This window comes from Ahaetulla prasina, chromosome 1 (genome assembly GCF_028640845.1).
Source record: "Ahaetulla prasina isolate Xishuangbanna chromosome 1, ASM2864084v1, whole genome shotgun sequence".
Taxonomy (NCBI): Eukaryota; Metazoa; Chordata; class Lepidosauria; order Squamata; family Colubridae; genus Ahaetulla; species Ahaetulla prasina.
Window position 1 is genome coordinate 112,298,107 of NC_080539.1, and position 16,357 is coordinate 112,314,463.

The following is a 16,357-nucleotide window of genomic DNA, read 5'->3' on the forward strand; positions in this document are numbered from 1 at the left end:
TTGTAAGTCTCTTGATTACCTTTCTTGATATTTTTGAGATACCTTTGACTTACTCCTATGGGCTCAGACTGTATTAATTCACTGTAGCTGTGACCTCCCTCCCAACTTTAGTAAGACTATCATCCTTTTGGAGTGATTCAGGCAGCACTCTGGGTGTTTTAAAATATTTTATCCACAGACATTGAATGAGATTGCCTAGAAAGTCTGGGTAGCCTTTGGAAATGCATTAGCCAAGTACTGAATTGGAGGCACGGAGACCAGTTGCGATGGGCACCTCATGATGGATCTTGCTTTGTGGATGTCGTACCATAGAAGAATATCCATACCGCTTGGTCCCTTTCATCCCAAGCTTTGAACATGAAGAAAATAGATAACCATTTGTCTGAAATGCTTGAGCAGGGGATTGGACTAGAAGACCTCCAAGGTCCCTTCCAACTCTGTAATTCAGTTATTGGTTATTCTGAGAGGAATATTGTAGAGTCAATAGTACAGAGTTTAACAATACTGAACAATATTGTCTAGGCTGTACCATGGAAAAATGGTGAATACTAGTGAAAGAGCAACCACACTGGGCTTGATACAGGGTTAATTTATATAGCCCAGGAAACACTATCTATTTAATGTGGATTTTGATGCATGTATCACTTATTTATTTAGAGGCCTGCATTTGCCTAGAAGAATAAGAAAAACTTATTTCCTGTTCTGTCTCCTTCCCCACTTCGGAGTAACGAGCTGGCCTTTAGCCAGTGGATTCATGGCTCTTATCAGTCCTGGCAAAGAAATCGCAGCTGCCCGCCAAAGTACAAACAAATGACTCACAGAGTAAGACTTCAGCTCTCTTTGAAACGGTTCAGCTAAGCTTTTGCTCCCCGTGGAGTGCGAGCAGTCCCAAAGCTCCTTATATATCCTGTATATATTCCCTTTGATGACGCCGCCTCTCTAATCTTCTGAAGCGTGGGTTAATCCAAGCTTGATTATTATCAGCTGGGTTTGAGGGCGTAGCCTGAGGAAGGGAGGAATCAGGGGATCACAGCCTCATTACGTCCTCCGACTGGCCTGGTTCTGGCTCCTGGAGCTGGGCCAAAGGCATCGGAGCTCCTGAGGTAAGCCTTACCGGCCCTTCCCCCTCACTCTCGGAGTCACTTTCGGGCATGGGGCCAGGTTTGGGGGCTGGAGTCACAACATTTCCCATTTCAACTACAGCATGACCATATGACAGTTCTACAAATGCAGCATTATAAAACAAATGGGCATCAGGTGATTCTACAACACGTTTCCAGTTCACATTTTATAGTGAGGATTTCCATTATTTTCTATTGAGGTTAACAAAGAAAATTCAACTTTCCTTTCATACGAAGCTGCTATGGATAATGCTGGGTTTTGTATTTAGGCACTTGGTAACAGTGATTCTGTCACATACACACATAAAATGAATTTCTTTTTGATTTAAAATGGCATTCAAATCCCAAGTATTGTGGAAAGTGCTTTTTTTCTGGTCCAGTGTTATATGGGAAAGGATGATAGGATTATTCTTCTATCTATTACTCTTAAGAATAAGAGTTCAGTCTTACAGATATACAGAGCTTGATGGGATCCAATAATTAGGTGTGTGCTGATAAAAGCATGAATACACCTATCTGCACTGACACATTTCTGTTTCTCATATCTTGAGAAATAAGTTCATTTTGTCTTGTTTCCTTATTAGTTCAAGTTAGTTTAAAAAATCCTAAATGGAAATACAGATTTATTTTATACTAAAAAAAAAAGTGACTCACTTGGTCACCATTTCAAGTATTTTTAAGTAAAGAAATATCTTTATTTAAGATAATCATGGGCAAGCAATTTTCCTCTTCCTGATGACTTCTCCATTAACATGCATAAGTGCATTAACGTGCATAAGTGCACCTGCGTGCCTACCATCCTTGTCCTAATATTCTTTTTTACTTACCCTCTCCATGTATCCAAATTATGTTTATACTTTTACCTGTTATCTTATAAATGATTGACAAATAAATAAATAAATAAAAATAAACATTGTTTGTTGGAAGCTGGCAGGGAGTTGCTGGAAATGTACCTTTCTTCCTGCTTCCCTCTTTGTTCTTTCCTTTTTCTTTTTCTCTCTTCCCTCCTTCTCCTTCCTTCCTTTCTTCTTTCCTTCCTTCCTTCTCTTCCTCTATCTTCATTCATACCTTCTCCCTCCCAGTTCCTTCCTTCCTTCCTCTCTTCCTTCCCTCCCTCCCTCCCTCCTCTCATTTCTTCCTTTTTTCTTTCCTTTCATCTCTCCCTCTCCCTTCTTTTGTTCTTTCTTCCTTACCTTTCCAGGTAAGTGGCTACTGCTAGATGGGAAGTGAGTGAGTGTACAAGTGACCAGTGTAGCACAAGCATAGAAGAACTGGCAGACTTATCCAAACAACTTGCAACCTTTCCTACCACTTTCTCCGTTGACTTTCTTCCTGCAGCCTTCACACAAGCAAAGACTTTGCTAGTGGGAAGGTGGCAAGAAGCATTGACAATCATATCAGTTCCTTCTACTTCTCCACTGACTTGTGGAAAGTTGTCAGGAAACATTGAAAATGAGGATCACATGACCACAGCAACCAGGCTCAGTTGCTAATTCATCCTCAACCACAAAAGTTACTGACTGCTTCATTTACTTCACAGGTTGTTCTTGAGGGGAAAACCAGAAGAAGAAAATGTTATATTTCCTAACTTGAGCTCCTGTATGAAAAGTGTACGATATACATCTAACAAATAACTAAGTACTTATCATAGCATATCCATATCGGATTTGCAATTCCCATTTACTAACATTATTTTAAAATGATGTCTTATGATTAATTGGAAATGTGACTGCTATTTCTAATGAACAACATAAAGCTGAACCAGCCATGAATTCCCCAAATTTTATTCCTGCAGGAGTCATATGTCCCAGTATTCTGTAAGTCAACCTATTTGAGTTACCTTGGTTCAATAATGGTTGCCCTATGCCTTCCAAATTCACCCAATTGAAGGTTGCAAACTATCAGACATAAGAATTTTAATAATATATAGACATATAATAAATGCATCCTTGTACAAATCTGATGTAGGCATTTTTAAAGAAGTCTGGGGAATTACCTCAGTTGAACATCAATTGAGTAACAGACATATATTATATTGAACTGAAAAGGAAGGACAGGTTCTCAATGGCCACCGTATCATCTTTGAAGCTCGAGCTAATCATTCTTCATTCAAAGTGCTGCCTGGCTTCCTAGATCTTACCATTATTGTTATCAAAGTAGGAAGTTAATCTGATGCTACTTATCCTTCTCTAAACATAACTGCCAAATAGCTTATTATTGCTGTTGCTTAGCCTTGCACTCAACTAAAGAACTGATGGGTTTGTTGCTGATCATTGTTGAATTATAATCTCCTGAGTTTAATCACTGCTCCCCATCAAAGCACTTAACAGATCTGTTGTTGTTTCTGTTTTTGCTTGTTTCTCAAAAGACTGGTCTATTTCTCATTTAGCCACTTAGTACCAACTGAGAAGGAGATGTACCTACTTCTGTAAGTCACTACCTGATCTTCTAAGATTCCACAATCAAGGTCTCAATACCAATATATCCAGTGGTGAAATTCATTTTTTTTACTACCGTTTCTATTGGCATGGCTTGGTGGGCATGGCTTGGTGGGTGTGGCAGGGGAAGGATACTGCAAAATCTCCATTCCCACCCCACTCCTGGGGGAAGGATATTTCAAAATCTCTATTCCGACCCCACTCTGGGACCAGCCAGAGGTGGTATTTGCCAGTTCTCTGAACTACTCAAAATTTCCGCTACTGATATCCAGAACCTGCTGGATTTCACTCCTGGATATATCCCAATATATAGTTTTGATTCCAAAGAATGATCACAATATATAGAGCACAGCTGCTTTAAAGACATGCAGACAGATGCTACTGTTGCACTTCTATCTATTTTGAAGCATTCAGTCTGGGAAGGTGAGAAGGTGACTAGGAAGTATATTTATTTATTTATTTATTTATTTATTTTATTTATTTATTTATTTATTTATTTAAACTTTTATACCGCCCTTCTCCCGAAGGACTCAGGGCGGTGTACAACCTACATTAAAACAATTAAATATACAAACTTAAAATCACAATTAAAAAACTTATTCAATAAAGGCCGTAATTAAAACCATCAAATTGACCATATTAAAATACCCACTAAAATTGTTAAAATTTAAAAATTTAAAATTCAGGCCAGTCCCGCTTGGATAAATAGATAGGTTTTCAATTCCCGACGAAAGGTCCGAAGGTTGGGTAATTGGCGTAAACCGGGGGGGAAGTTCGTTCCAGAGAGTACTCCCACAGTACTGTGGGAGCACCTCTGTGGGAGGTGCTCCCACAGAGAAGGCCCTTCCCCTGGGGGCCGCCAGCCGACATTGCTTGGCGGACGGCACCCTGAGAAGACCCTCTCTGTGAGAGCGCACGGGTCGGTGGGAGGCATGAGGTAACAGCAGGCGGTCCCGTAAGTAGCCGGGCCATCGTCCCTTAGATGATGTCCTAACACCTATTCTTTCACCACTTTCCAGGATAGGCAGAAAAGTTAACTATGGTGACTGAGTACAGGTAGTCCTTAACTTACAACAGTTCATTTAGTGATCATTCAAAGTTACAACATCACTGAAAAAAATGACTCATGAACATTTTTCACACGTTGCAGCATCTCCATGCTCATGTGATCAAAATTCAGACACTTGGCAACTGACTCATATTTATGACCCTTGTAGTTTCTTGAGATCTTGCGGTCACCTTTTCCAACCTTCTGACGAGCAAAGTCAATGGGGGAGCCAGATTCACTTGACAACCGTGCTACTAATTTAACAACTGCAATGATTCACTTAACAATTGTGGCAAGAAAAGTCATTAAATGGGGCAAAACTCACTTAACAAATATCTCACTTAACAACATAATTTTTGGGCTTAATTGAGGTCATAAGTTGAGGACTACCTGTATTATCATTTCCTTTCTATACAACTTGGTGTGAGATTTTAATAACACTGCTGCTAGTCACTAATCATGGAAACTCAGGAGAAGACATTGTTCCTTTCCTTTTAGTTCAACATTCAGGAGTGATTTCAGAAGAGCTGTAAAATTTTGTGCAACTGCCTTTGTCACCCATTCATTCATACTGAACTTTCTGTTCCCTGATAAATTATCTATGTTATAGTATTGTATAGGTGCAGTGTTGGTGAATGTATTGTGTCTCTTGCCTATAAATAAAGATCATAATAATAATCAAAAGCTGTTGCAAAAGGCCAAGGTCAAACAATCTATCTTATATTTTATAATAGAGTACTTTCTGCCAAACTACTCCCTTTAAGTGAACTATTCTTAAAGCTATAGGCAATCAGTCAAACAGTCCTTAGAATTGGTTTTAGGCCAGCAAAATAATTTAATTTATCTATTTTCTCTGTCTGGCCACCCACATGCGTACATGATTCAGGTAAGATGACTACATAGAGTTGGAAATTTCAATGCCACCTTGTTTTTAAAAATATTGCAACAACAATACACCCCAACTAAATAAGCTAGCGAAATTATAAGAGAGTCAAGGCTGTCTTTCCATTCTCTTAGAAAATGAATGACCTAAGCTTTTTCTACTACATCGCCGCTAACAAAGGAAGCATAGATACTTTCTTTTGTTAGTTTCCATCCCTCAATTTGCAAAGGGCATTAGGGAAGCAGAATAATAGAATAACAGAGTTGGAAGGGACCTTGGAGGTCTTCTAGCTCAACCCCCTGCTAAAGCAGGAAAGCCTATACCATTTCAGATGAAAGACAATTCTTACTTAAAAAAAAAGAATGACATCTAACCAATACCTCTTTAAATTTCACAAATTCTCCAAGGTTATTAGGTGATCCATGATATTATAAGATACCTGGACTTCACTCTTGATTACCAATCTTTCTTCTTCAAAAAAAGATTGACCTCCATCAGCTCGGATAACCTGTTAAGAAATATTTTTGAAAGAAGACTCTGTACCACTTGGTTGTTTTTCCTGATAAATAAATGATGAGCAGCACACCTATGCAGAGATAAAGATGAACAGAAGGATTCTTCCCAGGGGTGAAATGTAAAATTTGTTACTACCATTTCTGTGGGCGTGGCTTGGTGAGAGGGGGGGTTAATGTGACTGGGTGGGTGTGGCCAACTTTTTTTTTTTACTTTTAAAAGCTTTTTTTCGGCTGAAGAGGTTGTAAAAAAATGCTTTTAAAAGCCTCTGGTGATCAGGCAACTCAGCTGGGATCGCCAGAGGAGCCTTTTAAAAGCATTTTTTTACAACCTTTGCTAAAGAGGTTGTAGAAAAAATGCCTTTAAAGGGTTTTGACGATCCCAGCTGAGTTGCCTGATCACCAGAACCTTTTAAAAGCTTTTTTACAGCCTCTTCAGCCGAAGAGGTTGTTAAAAAATGCTTTTAAAGGGTTCTGCTGATCCCAGCTGCGTTGCCTGATCACCAGAACCTTTTAAAAGCATTTTTACAACCTCTTCGGCCGAAGAGGTTGTAGAAAAAATGCTTTTAAAGGGTTCTGATGATCCCAGTTGAGCCACACAATCATCAGAACCTTTTTTTTTACTTTTAAAAGCATTTTTTCGGTTGAAGAGGTTGTAAAAAATGCTTTTAAAGCCTCTGGTGATCAGGCAACTCAGCTGGGATCGCCAGAGGAGCCTTTTAAAAGCATTTTTTTACAACCTTTGCTAAAGAGGTTGTAGAAAAAATGCCTTTAAAGGGTTTTGACGATCCCAGCTGAGTTGCCTGATCACCAGAACCTTTTAAAAGCTTTTTTACAGCCTCTTCAGCCGAAGAGGTTGTTAAAAAATGCTTTTAAAGGGTTCTGCTGATCCCAGCTGCGTTGCCTGATCACCAGAACCTTTTAAAAGCATTTTTACAACCTCTTCGGCCGAAGAGGTTGTAGAAAAAATGCTTTTAAAGGGTTCTGATGATCCCAGTTGAGCCACACAATCATCAGAACCTTTTTTTTTACTTTTAAAAGCATTTTTTCGGTTGAAGAAAAAAGTGCTTTTAAAAGTAAAAAAAAAACCTTCTGATGATCGCGCGGCTCAGCTGGGCATAGGTGTGGGGGGGGAGGGATTTTTGCTACTGGTTCTCCAAACCACCCACCGCCATCGCTACCGGATCGGGCGATCTGGTCTGAACCGGAAACATTTCACCCCTGATTCTTCCCTACCCCTTCAGGTACTTAACTCTACTGTTGATTGGCAAATTCAGAATGCAAAAGGCCTACGGCTAAGCCAACTCATAAGAAAGAAAAATGTGGAACAATGGAGGATTCCTAATTTATGGCTTCTAATATAGAAACCCCAGTGTTTGATTTAGCATTCACCAATCCAAAGATAAATTAGAAGGGAATAATTTCAAAAAGTTATTTTTTAAAATATAAAACCCCTCTTAGAAACCCTTCATTCTAGGCTATATCTACTTTTACAATTGAGTCACTAGTGTGGGAAGCTCCTACCCCGCTCCAGAAGAATGAAATATTTTGGGGAATATTAAAAGAGGCAGAATATAATATTTCCCCAAAGGAAAAATGGAGAAACATGCTCTGCTCCAATTTCCTACATAGTAAAACAGCTTCCAGCAGAAATCTTTAGAGATGGAGTTTTGGGGCCCATTAAGAAATCCCAGCCAATCTATTCATAAACAAAACATCTTCAGCTCCAGGGTGATGGGATTAAGAAGGACAGGACATGACCTTTTGGGTCAGAACATAATAGGATTAACCCACCACCATCAACCACAACAGTACATGAGCAAATAATAGATTCAAACTCAAGGTAAACAGCTCCAAATTCGATTGCAGAAAATATGACTTCAGTAACAGAATGGTCAATGCCTGGAATGCACTACCTGACTCTGTAGTTTCTTCTCCAAACCCCCAAAGCTTTCAACTTAAACTGTCTACTGTTGACCTCACCCCATTCCTAAGAGGTTTGTAAGGGGAGTGTATAAATGCACCTGTGTGCCTGCCGTCCCTGTCCTAATATTTCTTTTTACTTACTCTTTTCATGTATCCAAATTATGTTTATATTTTTACCTATTATCTTATATATGATTGACAAAATAAATAAATAAATAAATAAAATTTAGCAAAAGACCCAAGCCCCTTCCATGCACAATCCCTAGAACAGTTCAGACTTCAAAGTCACAGAAAACTATAAAGATCCATCCAGTCATTCAGACATTTGGTCAGCTGCCCCAGAACTGCATTTGATGAATATTGATGAATATTTATTCATCAATAAACAGAGTCTTTCTTTCCGATCAGCCTCCATGTTATTTCCAGCATCTTTCTCAGAGCTTGGAACTGAACCAGATGGATTTTCCTTCCAACACTAGGAAAACAGTAATGAATATGATTTTTTTTGCACCTACTTCAATAGTTAAGTAATTAACAACAAAGGAATTATTGTCTCATGACATATCCACTACCAATAGAGTTGGATTCTGTTAAGAAGAAAGGCCTAATTGCCTCAGAATCCTACTTACATGGGTGGAAAACTCAAAAAATTTCTATCTACTGTAATGGAGGTCCACCAACAAGTGGGGACAATCTAAATACCCCATCTAACCTCTGCAGTGAACTAGAATGGAGCATGTGATGTACACAAGCCATAAACTGGAATAAATGCATAGCCAATAGACTTCAAAGCTGCATTGGTCACCAAAATGTGACAGAAAGAAAAAAATAAATTGGCTCATTCAAGGAGCTTAAACTGCAGGTGACAATTCTCTGGGGCAGTCCATGGTTTCTTCAGCCAGACTGAGAAAAAAATGTCTCTGAAGCCAAGCACTAGTTTTTCTTTCAAATTTCTAAATTTGCAACCATTTAGAAATGTTGCAAAAGTTTGTTTTCGATGAAATCAATCTCTCTTCCATGATGGATTTAAAACAATGCAGTTCTGGACCGTCATTTATCCAGCCCACATTTGGTACGTTGTTTTCTCGTTCTGAGATGTTACAACTCTAGCTGCCAGAATAACAGTTGATATTAGAAAAGGAAGGTGGGTTCAGCAGCAGCCATCTTTAGATCAGTATGTTGGTGGCACTACTGAGCTATTCTTCAGAGATATATATATGAGAGTTATATGAGTACAAATCAGTCCTCTCAAAGTATATGCCTTGCATTGTGTTTGGACAGAATGTATCACTTCTAAATGCCGACTTGTTATGATAGGCGACTGTTTCAAATAAATCCTCAAAAAAAGCAGCTGTCTGAAGGTGCTGTCAGGTTTCTAGGAGCTTTTATTAAAATTGCTAGCATGCCTTGGGTAATCTATGTCTTCCACCACCTGAACTTCCAGATTCTCTGGAGTTGCCTCTACAGCAGGGGTCTCCAACCTTGGTCCCTTTAAGACTTGTGGACTTCAACTCCTAGAGTTCCTCAGCCAGCAAACTCTGTAAGAGTTGAAGTCCACAAGTCTTAAAGGAACCAAGGTTGGAGACTCCTGCTCTACAGTACCTTTGTCTAGTTCCAGTTTTTTGCCCAACTATTTCCATGACCACCAGTTCTGCGCATGAATCTGGCATGATCCTTTGTTTACCAAATCTCCAACTCTGTTCTGACCCATTTCACTAGAAATCAATATCGTTTCCTTTGAGTCAAACTGATCTACACAAAAGCATCTCCATTGGGTTGTTGTTCTGGATATGTGTGTGTGTGTTTTATAAAACAGAAGAATTTTGCTATTGCCTTTCCCTGGAATTTTTTTTTTAAAGTTCCTTATCTATTTTACATCCCTGGGAAATCCTGATGGTTGTCCATTCAAAAACCACAGAGGTCCAACCCTGCTTAGCTTTTCAAATTCAGTCAAGGTCAGTAGACACTGCTACCTGCATTTGAGTTAATCCAGCCTCCATCTAATCCTATAAATATCCCTTAAATCTCCTTCTATCTGACTTGTTCATTACATTCCTGAAATATCTCTACTGTTAGGATAATCAGAAAGCAACAGAATGAAAAATATCCTTCTATAAGCCATTAAGTATATTGCTTGCAGTCCTAGATAATACATAAGAGACCGGATTTAGCACCTCTTCACTACCAGCATTGACAAGGTAATTATTCTGTAGCCATTCAGGAGCTGCAGATAATGACAACCATTTTCAAAGTGAGGCCTTGCTCTCTGATTACATCCATTTCCAAAAAACGAATTATAAATCCAGTATATGCATGAAAGGAAGAAAAATACAGCAATTAGAAGTTCTAAAAGATACAGAATCACTTTTGGCTTATGGGAACACAGATTTAATTTGACATATTCATGGAAAAGCTAATTGGAGGCTGGGCATATGAAGCTGAAGAAAAATGTGACACTTGTTGAACAAGTTTGCTTAAGGGAAAAGTTATTTTACATTCTTAAATGGTGAAGAATACTGTATTGCTAAATTCTTATAAGACTGCCATAAAGAAACGCCAAGCATAAAGGTTACAGAATTGGTTTCTAAATTAAATTTGTAAAATTTGAAGGCAAGTTGTTTAAAAAGTGTGTCTACAATCATGAAAAGACGCTGTTCTCACTGTATATTCGTTTTCCCCAACTAGATGCAGTCCAGATGTCTGAACTACAACTCAAAGTTTGGCATGGAAGATTTCAGGTTGGTGCTAACATGTAAATTCAGCTGCAATTGAGAAGTTCTGTGTTTGCTTCAGGGCTTAATCATCCAAGTAGTAGCTAGAACTTTTGATGACATGAAGGGACCAAAAAAAAAAGAGGAAAAGCTGCATATTCTTATTGAATAACGTTTAGTATTTGCTCTGAATGATAGAAAAGTTCTACAGACATCAGCTTCTCAATATACTTGAGTCTGTTATAATGAGGGCCAAATGCTTTACCTATATCTCCCCCCCATCCCCTTTCAGCCTACTATTTTTCCCCTTTAAAAATTAGCAGTTTGAGGAACCCTTTTCAGCAGTCTAGTCTGTGGCCAGGTTTTTTTTTTCCAAGTAGCACTGGTTTTGATTATCATGCTGCAACTGCTTACAAAAAGAATGTTATTACAATATCAGTTATGTGTTTTGATTTGAAGAACAAAGAGGAAAAAGAATATTAAATGGTCTGCTGAGGCAACAAACAATGTTCATGTGGCTGGTGAAAAAATAAGTTTGAGAACACTGCCTTTATGCAGTTCAAATATTAAAATCCATGACCTGAGCAATCAAAAAAAGTAGCCAACACTGCAGCAGCTATAAAAAGTCTTGGGGAACTCCAGGGAGTATCAGCTGATCACAGAAGTTTTACTTAACACCCTTTATAATGAAAATGTTTGTAATCTTGTCCTTCTTCCTGAAGGGAAGAGGTTAATCCCATCCCTAAATGGACCATTGGTGGGTTTCCTGGGTCTTTTCCTGCCCTAATCCTGTCAATTTATTCTGTCAGTGAATAAAATAGTTTATTCAAGTCATGTGATGGCTGCATTCCTGCAATTTTGTTAAGTATTCCCCAGATAAGTGGTTCTTGGCTGTCTGCCCGGAGTTATTAACTGAAGGGAAGAGAAGAGGGGAAAAACCCTCTTTTCCACTTTATTTTCAGCCGGTTTGCCAAACTGCATAAAAAGTTAGCTACTGGTTTGGTTGAACCAGTGTGAACTGACTGAATCCCACCACTGAATGTAGGTGTGATTGAAATTTTGAGTCATCTTGACTCTTACAAAACAGCTGCCATGAGGGTGTGGTTGGTCACAAAACGTTCAAACCTTGGTGAGGTTATTCCAGTCACAGTCTTTAGGCCTTGAGGATACTCTAACTACCTCTCTGATGGAATGGATGGCAGATTTGCCCATTTCCAAATAAAATATGTGGCCACAACACATATTTATTTTTTAAACATAGCAATAGCATTTAGACTAATATATTACTTCACAGTGTCTTACAGGCCTCTCTAAGCAGTTTACAGAGTCAGCTTGTTGCCCCCAATAATCTGGGCCTTCATTTTACCAATTTTGGAAAGATGGAAGGCTGAGTCAATCTTGAGCTGGTTAGAACTGAACTGCTGGCAGTCAGTAGAATTAGCCTGCAATACTGCATTCTAACCACTGCATCACCATGGATCTGTGGGCCTCTATATGACATTCTGATATTAGATTATGGTATTTTGTAGCATGAGAGTTTTCAGTTTAATTTTAATTTTAATTTAATTTAAATTTTAACCTATTTTATGAATGTAAAGTTGGGTGGGGCAGATAATCTGGCAGGCACCTGATCTAAAGAAGGTTAGTGATTATTTCAGGAATTTTCTGCCCTAAGAGCTTTTTGTTGCAATGAAAATATTTTTTTAAAAAAATTTCTCTGGAGTTGTGCAATTTTCCCAATTTTAAATGTAATTTCTTTTGTTATTCACAACTGTTTTTCCTCTTCTTTTTAATGTATTTCAGTTATTTACAGTCAATTGACCTGTCTCTTCTGAAATTTAAAAAAATATATAAAGAGACTTATGTTTGAAACAAGATATAACTATAGCAACAAACATAGCAGAGGAATTGTTTACAGAGAAAATGATTCAGAAGGTTGAAAGTAGGATAGGCCACAAACCACAAGCCAAGGCTGATGGAATAAAGAATCAATAGTCAACATGACCTGGGAATTCCTTCTTGAAATGAAATCTAATTTAGAGGGACCCAAAGTTCTTAGTTGAGATTTTCAAAAGAAATAGAAAGGAATTGGTTCCATGCCAATGCAGTGTATATTTCGATTGTGGCTGTTCTTGAAGCTCCTGAGATGAAACAATGTTAGTGTCAGTCCTAGAAGCCATCTTTTACTTTGGATCTTCAGGACTGCCACATTTAGTGCTGTGGGAAACTGGGAGGGCAGATTGTATGGAGCAAGGGTGATATATATAGTCATAATAACATTCCTTTCTCAGAGAGGCAAGGACATCTTGCCTTGTACCTGGAGGGGTGTAACTGGGAGATATCTCCGGTTGGGATGGTGCATTGATTGGACCATGTGATGGACATGTGGGTGCTGGGGTAGGGACTTGGACTTTCCTTTGGGTGGGAAAAACCTAGAAGCTTTCAGATTCAGGTTTTCCCAGATGTGCCAATATGACATCTCTGATAAAATGGAACTTTGAGGAACTTCTAGCCTCGGAGTCTTCTTTCATTGGGATGTTACCTGGAACCCTGACAGTTAGCTATCTTGACAGATAAATTAGGAGCTGTTGCTATGCTATCAAATCAAGAAAGCAGCATCCTATCAAAGAGGGAACGAGCCTTAAGATTTAATCTTCATAAACTTCCCTAACATTTCCATAGGTATGAGATAGCAGTCAGTAGATTGGAATTTGCTGAACCTGATTGTTGTGACTTGTCCTCCCTCTTCTCCTCGGCCGGGCCCCTCCTGTCTCCAACTGGGCCTTTTATCAGACTCCGAGTCTGATAATGAAAATGAAAGGCCTGTCATGACTCCAGCCCCTGGCCCTGGCCCCATGCCCAGAGAGGATTCAAGGAGTGAAAGGAGAAGCCCAATAAACCTCACTCATACCGCGTGTGTTCCTTTGGTTCAGCCTTCAGAGCAGGAAGCCAGCCAGGTGGTGGAATTACCCGGGCCTACTCCCTCTGACCCCTCCCTTTCCCAGGCGCTGACAGCAGATCCAGCTGAAGACAATTCAGAGTAGGTAGACCCTCACTTCCAGAGATCTGAGAGGCGATGCCAGCAGAAGGAAGGGTGGGGCAGGCCTGGATAAATGCTGAGTCATGGAGCCACACCCCACAGCCTATATAAAGGACCTGCTTTTGGCATTCCAACCTTGAGTCAAGCAAAGTCTTATCTAGTTTGCTGATATCAGACTCTATCGCTGAAGTCACAACTTGGACGACTGCCTGCCCTGATAAACCTCGAAGGAATTTGGCAAGCTGCAGAGCCTTTGTTGCCAAGTTTGTTACAGACTTCCTTGACTCGTCCGTCAGAGTGGGAGTGGGACATGACACTGATATTTAAATATTTCAAACTGGGAATAAAACTTTTTAAAATCACCTACATAGCTTAACTGATTTTATTTGCTACCTAACTCTAAAAAATGCAAACTACACACTGTCCATAGGGTTAAATATTGCTGAGGGTAAACTTCTATCAACTGCATGCAAAATACTGTTACACCTCTAATATTAGTACTGCTGCATGCAGTCATAAAATGTTATCAGGTTATTCGAAATGTGTTTTACTATTGCACAAATAGGGAGTCAAAGAAAGAGAATGAGAGACAAAAAGGAGAAAGGCAAAGTGCCATGTCAAGCAAGGATATACAAAAAAACTACTCACCTCAATCAAGCTGCCTGTTTTTTCAGATGTCTAAGAAGTAAGAACCTTCCTGTATCAACCGTCAGGCAGTTGGATGCATGATAAACTATACACTTCTAAAATTCTTATGTTTTTTCGTTTGCAACCTTCAATCATTGAACCAAAGTAACTTAAATTGGTTAAATTATTGAAATGAACTCATTACCCCCATGGGAAAGAAATTTGGGGAAGTTGTGACCACTTCGGTACCACTGAACTACTACAATTCTGGACTACAATTTCCAGAAACCCATAGGTTGCCTGGCACAAAGGAAGATGGGAGGGCAGTATCCCTGCCTTTCTTTCTGTTTCTGTCTGGCCTCTGCACCCAAATGACTGGTGGCAACAGGCAGCTTTAGAACCAAGGCCTACACTTGAAATTTCTTACTCAGATGCCTGCTTGTGAGGTGGATGTGCAGGGAGTCCAAAAGTGAGCTCCATTGCTCCTGGCAGAGAGAGCTTCTTAGAAATGCACCTGAAGGTGTACAGCAGGGGTGCAGTTTTCCTTGAGGTCCATGGTTCCTTTTCTCCCCCTCCCCTCAGTAAAATAACAGGTAGTTCTGTGGGTCAATCAAGGAAGAGGGGTAGTGATTTCAGTTTCTCCCTCCCAGCTTCCCATAAACAACATCAACGGAGAAGCCAGTAGGAAGTTGAAAGTCACTCCCACTGTCTTTTTGCCTGCCCATGCATGGTCATTCTGTTCAGGTAAGGAAATATCTCTGAAATGATGATCCAATGCATTATAGTTCATCTAGTTCTCTCCACTCAAGGAAAAATTTCATATTTTGCAAAAGGAAAAGTCCTTAAACCTAACACAGTGGCACTATTAAGTGACTATGGATAGGGTAATATTCTGCTAGTTATTTACCTCAGTATTTATTTTTGCACGATATTCAAATCCCCACTACCCCAAACAACTCTCATAATGTCAAGCTATGTTAATAAAGTCAATAAATACCAAGCAGTTAATAAAATCATTCAACAGAAGTACCTTCTTACTGCTGCTCTTACCTGAAGATAAACTGATTGACAACCTACAGCAGAGGTCTTCAAACTTGGCAGCTTTAAGACTTCAACTTCCAGAATTCTCCAGCCAGCATTTGACTTTGATGGTCTCTTCCAAGCACTCTATTTTGTTTTCACCAAGTTGCTTCTGTCCAGGAACTTTTTTGAAAGACAGCACAGACGCTATATGCACTCACTTAGCACTTTAAAAATAAGAGTTGGAAGGAAACAAATGACAGCTTTAGGGAAGTATTCTCTTCAGACTGTGGAAAGAGAGGCTTGAAGTCCACAAGTCTTAAAGCTGCTAAGTTTGGGGATCCCTGACCTAAAGGGTTCCCAAAGGAACAAACTCCTTCAGAATCCCCTCTTCCCTAACTACTATCTATCCCATAAAAATATTCCTTCAAAACCCAGGGCATAAGGCAATACCTATACAATGGTTTCAACTGGGAAAAACCATAGCAATCCTGGTCCTGCAAAGATTGCTGGCAGGGGATTTGTTATTTTCTTAATTTCTTCCCAAACAAACTGGATGAGGAAGAACAATTGGAAATTAAATCTAAAACAAGATGGAGATGTTGTTGATCAGGAGGAAATTAGAGACCAAGATGAAGCCTGGAATGGGGAGGCAGTTTCCCAGAAAAGTCAGTTTGAGACTGTTCCTTCATTCCCAACTGTCACTGGGTCTGCAGGTGGTGGCCCAGGTAAAGGAAACATTTGAATAGCTAAGCTACTGGTTTGTTTGTGACTCACTTTAAATTGCTCAAATGTGGCAACAGTAACCTATGCCTAGATTATAAATGTCAGTTGCACAGTATATGGGACCATCCTTAAAAAGGAGCCCCAAATTTTCAACGGATGTAAAGTAGAGTGACAAGTTGCTAACCAGCATGGGATACGGAGATTACATGCTGCTCTTTCCACAGTCTGAGGAGAAGAGTTCCCTAAAGCTGTCATTTGTTTCCTTCCAACTCTTATTTCTAAAGTGCTAAGTGAATGCATTTAGC